Here is a 9200-nt window from a genome sequence, read left to right as displayed (position 1 = left end):
TTTTCCCAATGGACCATCCCTGCCTCTGTAAACATGGCTCTATTAAATTTAGTGCAGTGCCTTTGATAACTGTGCTGTGACAAATTGTAGCCATGCCACACTGCTCTCTGATTTCTGAGGCCTGAGAATATTTACAGAATTGTATAAAGTCACTCCAGATTTATTTTTTTTTTCCCCTGAAGGAACATATTTCACTTTACATATGGGTCTTACTAGGTCCTAGATGAGCATATATGGAAGGGACAGGAGGGGGCTCTGAAATAATAGACCCTTTTCCTTCATGCTTGAAGATCATTCTGTGCTGTAAGCAAGCAAATAGCTTTGCCACCTGCAGCAGTTTGCAAGCCAAAATGAAATGAGCTGATGTTCCCTCTCCTATTCCAAGGTACAGGTGTCCACTGTATGAAAAGTGTTATTGGCACTGGCATCGTTGTTGAGAGTGTCAGCACAGAACCCAAATGTCTCTGTTTGGAAATTGCCCTTTACACTGAACTGGGCTGTGCTGGCTGGTGGCATGGCTGAGCTTTGCCACAAGGCTGTGCCTTGTTAGCAAGGACACAGGATTTTGGCCTTTAATGTTTGTAGTCCAACATCAACACTCAGAATATGATTCAAACTTCATTAAATCACTGTGATCTGTTTATGGAATGCAAAGACCTTTAAACAAGGTGTTGAAGTGCTTTTGAGAAAGGGTACAGAGCTTAAGTTGCAAGGTAGACCAGACTTCCTCTGTCCTCAGCCATCTTCTTGTCTCTGATAGCAATGTTACACACAGTTTCTTAGAATCATAGAGTAATTTGGGACCTTTAAAGGTCACCTAGTCCAAGGCCTCTGCAGCAAGCAGGGACATCTGCATCAAGAGCAGGTTACTCAGAGCCCCATCCAGCCTGAGCTGGAATGTTCCAGGGATGGGGCATCAACCATCAGTCTGGGCAACCTGGGCCAGTGCTTCACCACCCTCCTTGTAAAAAATTACCTCCTTGTATCTAGTCAGCAGAACCTGTTAGAAATGTGCTGTGGCAAAAAAGTAGTTCTGTTGAAACCAAAACTTTTCATGGGAATATATTTGCTAGTTTTGACAGGACAGATGTCTCAATTCTAAGGTAGGATTTCAGTAGTGTGTTAGCCCAGTCACAAAAGGAAACGAGGCAGCCACCAGGGCACTCCTTTGCCTGCTTCCCCCATCAGTCAGGATTCCTCTGACTGTGAGGGCAGGAGGTTACCATGTTGAAAGAAGACAAAGCATTATTCCTGTGTGCTTAATTTATAAATATATTCACATAACCAACCTGCCTTGCCTCTCTTTTGTTGGATCCAAAATCCTAATCATTTTCAAAATCTGGAACATTTTCCAACAGCAGTGAAGCTGTTCCCCTCAGCACTACTTTACAATTCCTCTCCCACTCCAAAGCTCTTGGACGTTTTTACTGCTGCTACTATTTTTATTTTTTTTTTTCAAAAAAACCATAAGGGTAGTTACTGAGTTCAGCTCTGAAAGCCAAATTTTTAGAAGTCTTATTCTCATAACTCATCCTTTATTAAATCTGGTGAAAGGTTACTATAATTTCAGTGGCTGTGTTAAAGTATTTGCTATTTTAGTGTTATTACTGGCTTCTAAGCAACACTTGGGAGCCAATACAGACTGTGAGAGCATCAGCTGAGAATCCCCTCCACCTGAATTCTGGTCCAGTTCAGATGTGAGCATGAGAGAACTGTAAAGTAAAGGCTGTGCAACAGCAAAGGAGTCAGCAAAATAAGAGAACCTGGCCAAAGCAAGAGGGAGAAAATCAGTGATGTAAATCAAAGCGGATAAGCAAGTGAAAAACACACATTGAAGCAGTCAAATTAATAGGGTCTCAGAGAAACCATGTTATCATTTGGTTGGAAAACCCATCAAATATACTTGGCAGAAGAAATTTATTAAGATATAACTTCAGAAAATCCCACAAAGGATCCATTCTGACATGCAAATGCTTGCATTATCTATGAAGACACAGGTGGCTTTTGGAGGCAACATGTTGCAGAAACAGATGCCTTTGCCTGTGTCTCAGGAGCCACTCTTTGTGCACTCATTTGGAGCCAAACCACTTTGACAATGCAAAAGATTTGGGAAAGGCTGCTTGGCTGATGCTTCTGTTGTGAAGTGAGCATTTACAACAGAAAATCTGGGTTGTTTCATTGGTCATTAGAGAATAGTTTAACTAGCTTACTGCTTACTGCTTTTATCCCCATAAACCTACTTAAAATAATAGTGGAGTCTAAACCATTGCAAAATAACCCTTGGTTATATGTGTGTATATAGACATCACGGTTCATTTAGGTCTTTGGTACAAATTTCATTAGCACAGAATGCATAAACACAAGTCTCAAGCAGCAATCAATACCTCACTAATATGCCATAAAGTGCTACACCATACACAGACATAAATGATTAAAATTTCAGCTTTACTAATGGACACAAACTTGGTGCAGTGCAGATAATGCAGCACACACAGCATTTATTAGCAGTCTTCAGCATTAGTAATGTTCAGGGCAGAAACAGCAGCAACATGGAGCCATTAAGAACTCTTGCCTACAATCAGTGAGTCCTACTCAAAGAAATGCAGTGATTATTTTTTTTTTTTCCTTTTAGGGATGACAGTGATTGTGAAAACAAGTCAACCCCCTTGTCAGCTGTATCTGCTTCTGGTCTCTAAGACTGATAGGGTTTAGTTCCTTGTACCAGTTCTTTTGGAAGAACATTTCTGTGGTGATTTCAGGGATTCAAATGTGTAAGGGAAATGACTGTTGTGCTCCTGGCCCACAGAGATGTTTATAACTTAAACTTTCCTTTATATGATATGGAAATAGTGTAATGATTGTCATGGTCTCATGGTCCTCTAGTTTGGTGACACAAGTGGGAATAGATCACACAGGATGTTACCAAATCCATGAGCCCAAAACTACATTTCTTCAGCAGGATTTGGATTAGCTCCTCAAAAGAAAAGGAGTTTATCTATCTGTGTGCAGAGTGCCTGTCTCCCAAAATTCACAGCATCCCTCTGAAGTGTTTGTAAACGTTTTAATGTTTTCATTGCTATGCTACTGCTTGTCCAGTCTTTCACAGAAATACATTATTTCCCATTTCTGGAAGGATGTTTGATTATCTTCTTTCAACTGTCTTGGCCTTCAGGAAATTAAAACAGAGGGGCTAAGACGCTCTGCAAGAGATTTGGTTTCAGAGCACCATGGTACTTTTTATTGCTGAATGATGAATACCAATATAATTATACTTGGGAGCCCTGGCAGTGTTTTCTTTTGTTAAGTCAGAAGTGTGGAAATTAGTTTCAGCTACTGTTAAAAAATCACTACAATACTACTATAAAATACAGAATTTCCACTGTATCTGGCTTGTTCTACAGCCCTTCTAAATTGGATTCAATTAGGCTGCATGTCTCCTTTATTGTCAAAGATATAAAACTGCTACGGTCACATGTGGGATGTGGTAATGCATTAAATCAGGAGATTTGTCAATATCTCTAAACCCTTTCCTAAGGTGCCCTTTGCTGGAGCTCCTTTTAAACGAGTGCAAATGACTGCAGGTATAATGAATACATCTTTGTATTTAAGGTATTAATTATGGAATGAAACCAAGGGTATGCTGTAAGACAAAGAAGAATTTTACTACTTTAAGACCTGTGATCAGTGTTTGTGTGCATAGATAGATAAATGAATATGATCATTCTAAAATGTATTTTATTATGCGGGTGAGGAACCTTCATATAGACACACTTTGCTTGAGTTTGGTCTTTCTGTAGGAATATTATAGATGACATATGCTTCTAGCATAAGCTGGTGCATTTCCAGAGATTTCAGTGAAGCTTCATCACTTAACATTGGCAGAAAATTTGACCTTGCTTTGGAGAAAATAATACAAAGCAAAACATGTAAGAACTTGATACAAAATTCTTTTAATTTGCCAGAGAATCTCAATGATCTCTATGGGCACATCATGAAGCACTAGACTTATTAATAATATCTGCTTTTGAGTAATTTTGTTTCTGTTAGTGCTGGTTCTTCCCCCCACCTCCCACCTTAAACTTTGCTGAGCAACGCTGGTATTGAAATAATATTCCCTAAACATATGCTCTAGCTGACAAAATGTCAGCATACTGTTAAAAAAAAAAGAAAGAAAAAGAAAATGTATTTACTTTTTCCTGAAGAAGTGGGGTGAGATGAAGAGCCCCATTGTCAGACCCCAATCAGAATAGGCAATTAAGAAGCGGCTGCAGACTATTCACATTCAGAGCATAATTCAGTAAACACATACTGCATATTCACATTGCACAACTGGCAGTTACAAACAGATGCAACCAACAGGTCTTTTCCAGCATTTTTACAAACCTCACCAAACTGTTAACAAGCCTCAAACAGGAGTTAATTCAAAAGTACACCCACGCCACACACCTTCTGCTCAAATGTGTGCTTCTAGCACACCTCACCCCCCACCCCCAAATATATAAATAAATACATAAAGAAACAGAAATATGTGGGCAGGAAGGATTTCTCTAAGGAGAGAGTGAAAAATTCAGCATGCTTTCAAGTATAGGAAAGTGCCCCAAATGTCAACTTCTTCAACAATCTGGGTCTAGATTCTCAGTCCCTGTCACCTCCCACAGTGATGTGCAAACTGCAGCACGGTGGTTGCCTTTAGGAAGGGTGTAGTTACTCTGTGATGCAAAGGTGACAAGTCAGAAGCAGTCCCTGTGGCTGAGCTGCTCTCTAGTCAAAATACCCAAGGGAAAAGAAGTGTTGAGGAAGAAGATAACATGCAAAAGGACATTTCCTTCTTCTCTTGGGTGTAAAGGTATCATTCAGAAATGCCATGTTTGCTAGAGGTGTGGGAGTGACAATGCCTATTCAAACCTGAATATTATTTTCATACATTTTAACAGCTGTTGAAACACAACTAACACTTGCAGTTCCATCCACAGTTTTCCTTCTGCACCCTCAGACAGCATCAAATGAGAAATTGTGATTACAAGAAAATCATGTTTGTCTTTTCTGCAGAATTGATAAAAAGTTGTCACTGAAAAAAGAGGGGTCTGTGGAACATGGATAAGGAACTAGTAGAGGCACCAGGAGCTCCAGCACTGATTTGTGGGACAAGTGCCTTGGGGCCACATGCAGTAAACATCTTGAGTGCTGTTCACAATATTTAAATTACATCCCCAAACTGTTCCAGCTGAATGCTGTCATCACCAGTCTGTGTTTTCTGGTTTTCTTATGGAATCTTGATTCCTCTCTGCACAGGGCCCAGCTTTAAGAGGGCAGTTAGAGGGTAGTATTCATTTTGTGGCAGTCTTTCCTCCTCTTTCAGACCTTTCCTGGTCCCTGGAATACAGCTGTTCTGGGGAAACTCATTGGACTAAATCTCTGAGAGAAGTGGCTAGGAGACACCCCACCAATCAAAGGGAGCACTGGTGGGCATCTCATTCCTGCATCCAGTCCTGTTCAGCTGCAAGTGGGAGCTGTTCCTAGGGCAGGGGCTGGACATCTCTTACAGTAACATGCAAGACAATATTTTTTTACTTTTCCCAAGTTATAGGTAAGGATGCTGTTAGAAACTTATGGGGAGCTGGGATATAATGGGAAATAATTCTCTCAGGGATAAGCTACTACAAGCAAGTGAAGAGCAGTATCATCCCCCTCTCTGTGAGGTGGAGGCTGTCTTGTTGCCAGGTTCCACCGACTTCAAAATTTTGCTGAATGCTGTGTTTGTAATCATGTGTGCAAGTTGTTCAGCCTTAACTAGGAGCAAGAAATCCATTCCTCTTAAAAAAGATGATTCTGCACCATATGCTATGAAATATGATTTTTAAGTACTCGAGGAAATTTTGCATAAAAGCTGTATTACCTCTGTGAAGTATGGTCCTAAAGGGCAGGAAGGGGGAGTGTAAGTGTACTTTGTACTTAGCTACCTATATTCTGATTCAGCCTGGTTTTATAATCTTCAATAATTGGATATAATTTTTCTTCATGTCTTGAATGCTCATTTACCCTTGGAAAGGTTTTTGTGATCAACGGGTAGAACATATTTATTAAGCACGAAATATCACTTTATTTAGCTGATGGTTGAGCTGAGGGCTTCCTACAGGTTTATAGCAGAGCATAAACTGAGGCAAAGAGAAAGAAACAATCATTCATTTGAATTACAAATAAAAAGAGGCATGGCTATGCTGCTGATTTACTCTAGCTGTATGAAATGCACATAATTTTCACTATCTCTGGTAACAGAGAAAGGACACCTTGCTATCTTCACACCCTTAAAATATACCAGTGGGATGGCCCTGAATCAGAGTTAACTGAGGGCAAAACTGGACCCATTTCAAAAAAGGATTAGGTAGGGAGTTCTTCAGTCTTCTCCAAAGAGACCGTTGCAGGTTTGATCCTGATTTCTTTCTGGGTGATATTTGACAGACCAGCCAGAAGGATGAGAGAGCCTCCAGGGTGTTTGTGATGATGGCACACAGACAGACTTCAAAATGGAGCACCAAATCAGCTACATTGCAAGGAAAATTCACATAGATTTGCATTGCTACGGGCCAGCAGGTCCCAAAGGCTTTTTATAGAACACATTCCTGAAATGAGCAGCAATCCTGCTCTCCTCATGCTGGCTGTGTGACCACTGAACTGTCAGCCTTTAATTTGCTCTAGCTCATCTTTTCTCGTCAGATCTGCACGTTCATCCAGCACACTGAAGTTTTCTTATTTTACTTTGTCTCCCTAAATGTAGCCAGTCACAAACTCATGGATTCAGAGACGCTCTTTTAAGGAACCCCCTACCTATACTGCTTCTGTATTCAGCTAGACACAAGGGTCAGTGGTTTTCCACACCACCTTTTCTTTCTCATCTCTTGCTCTGCTTCTTCGAGCCTGGTCCAATTTTTCATTAAGGAGAGCTCAGCAGTAGAAAGAACACGTGGCAGCAAAAGCAGAGCAGCTTTTTCCATTTCCTACTGCCATATGATTTTTTATTTTGAAATCTATGCACAACATGTGGCATGCTGTTCTTCAACCCAATGAATTGGTAACTTGTTTCTCTGTATGTTGTCACTAGCAATCATAAACTGGGGAAGGCAATCTCTCCCAGTACTGTTCCTTCCTAGGCAAGGGTGATAGAAGACTTGTCTTCTACATGAAAGATTATTTGTATCCTTTTACTCAGACTCATATGGTGATTTTCTTTGGAGAATTAAAAAAAAAAAAAAAAAAAAAAGTTACAATTTGCACCATCAGGATCAGGTCTAATACTGCAGTTTAGTTCATGTCTCTAAGTCAGAACTGTGTTAATCCACATGGTTGCCATAGAATTTCTAACTACCACTTTAGTGGCTAATCTGGGTTGCCCTCAGAAAAGTTCACTTGTGCAAGTTAAATGAAAGACAGAATAACAGGGCTTAATTTGTCTTTGCAGACTTTTATTTTTTCTCTGTGTGAAGATGGTGAATGCTACGTTCTTAATTGGGGACATTTCTTTCAAGTAATCAAGTGCCTTATTTGCAATCAGAGGGACTGGAGTTTGAAGAAGCTCTACAGGTATGGCCAGATGATCAGAAGCAAATGCATTCACAGGCAATGCTGCCCATCTGCTGAGGGTGGTAATTTTCAGCTAATGAGTGGTTATGTCTTAAGACGTGCTAACTTGGTCTCTTGTGATCATCTGTCTACGTTCTTACTCTTGTTGGAGGCTCAGTGTTGAAGGCTTAATTAAGTCTTAAATCTCGTAAACATTAAGGAGGGAATTCTGCTTCCTTCTGCTGTCTTGCTACTTCACAGCTCACCGTGCTGTAGAGAGAGAACGAGGCACCTTTGGTGCAAGTACAACACCAGGTTGTGGTAAATGGGCACGCTCAAATTCTAGCACAAGAAGGAGATAGTATCAAGAGGTGGTCTACAATGGCATGGAGCACAGAATTAATAGTACTGTGGAAATGCCAGGCTGGGAGGCAGCCCACAGGCAGAGCCTGGAAATCTTAACAGGAGGAATAGCAATTTTAAAGCACCTCTCATGTACTTTCTTTAGGCCTCCTGGAGAATCCCCTCCCAGAAGGAGATGCTGCCATGGGAACAGAAAGAAAGAGCCCTTTAATATTCTGTGCATTAAGTAGACTTGCTATCAATATGCTTTCAGGATGGTAGCATTTCTGAGTTCAGCGATTAAAGATGCAAAAGTGTGGTTTGGTTTTGTACTTCCCAAGGAAAATTAGACCCTCCAGAGATTATGGATAAATGACTAGATATCCCAGAACGTAATTTGAGCAAGTTCCAGACCACTGACCAGAAGAAAATTCAACTACTGAACACAAAGACATGTTTGCAGCCATGAACACTATCTGACAGGGTAACTAGATTATGTCAGATTTTGCTTACAGGCAACTGAAAGTAAATAAACCTGAAAAATTACTTTACAGTGTATGACTGTAGGTGGTGAAAAATACCACTCATGAAGAATTATGATCCAAGCTAGAGTTACCTTTATGTCCCTAATCTGCTCTCAAGGCTTTCTTTTTGTCTTTAAAATAAAAAAAAAGCTACAACCTTAATATTTCTTACATGTCAGCTCAGACCCCCTTGGGTTAATACATTCCACAGTCTTGTTGTTTACTTCTCATTAAGCTAAATGTTTTATGCAAATCATCTGACATAAAGCCAGACGACCAATCTAGAAAGGCTGTAATTCCATCTGATGAGTTCATTCAACTGAAATCTGTACTTAATTTCCATAATTATACTACCCTATTCTCATAATGTGAACTGATTGCTGCAAAAACACAAAATAACTAAAATGCATTCAGATTTAAAATATGAAAATGATATGTCCCTTTGGGCACAAGAGTTATGTTTTACAAACAGTTTCTCTATTTTCCTTTTTTCTCCCACAAAATATCTCTTTATTTAAGGCTGTGCCAGCCTAATTTAAAGACCATTAAAATGATAAGAGCTATTTCTAATGCAATTTTGTCTCAATAATAGAAAAACAGAAGAGAAGAAAGGAGGAGGAGAAAAGAAAAGAAAAGAAAATCAAGAAAAAAATTACACCAGGGCATTAAGCATTACATTAATGTATCATGCTCAGAAGCCTGAAGATTGTTGTGTTCCTTGTCATGCAGCTTAAACCTGGAACAAACTGGCTGCATTGTTGCTGACAAATCTAACTA

The sequence above is a fragment of the Merops nubicus genome, unplaced genomic scaffold (assembly GCF_000691845.1).
Source record: "Merops nubicus isolate BGI_N331 unplaced genomic scaffold, ASM69184v1 scaffold9299, whole genome shotgun sequence".
Classification (NCBI taxonomy): Eukaryota; Metazoa; Chordata; class Aves; order Coraciiformes; family Meropidae; genus Merops; species Merops nubicus.
This window is presented reverse-complemented; position numbering follows the sequence as displayed.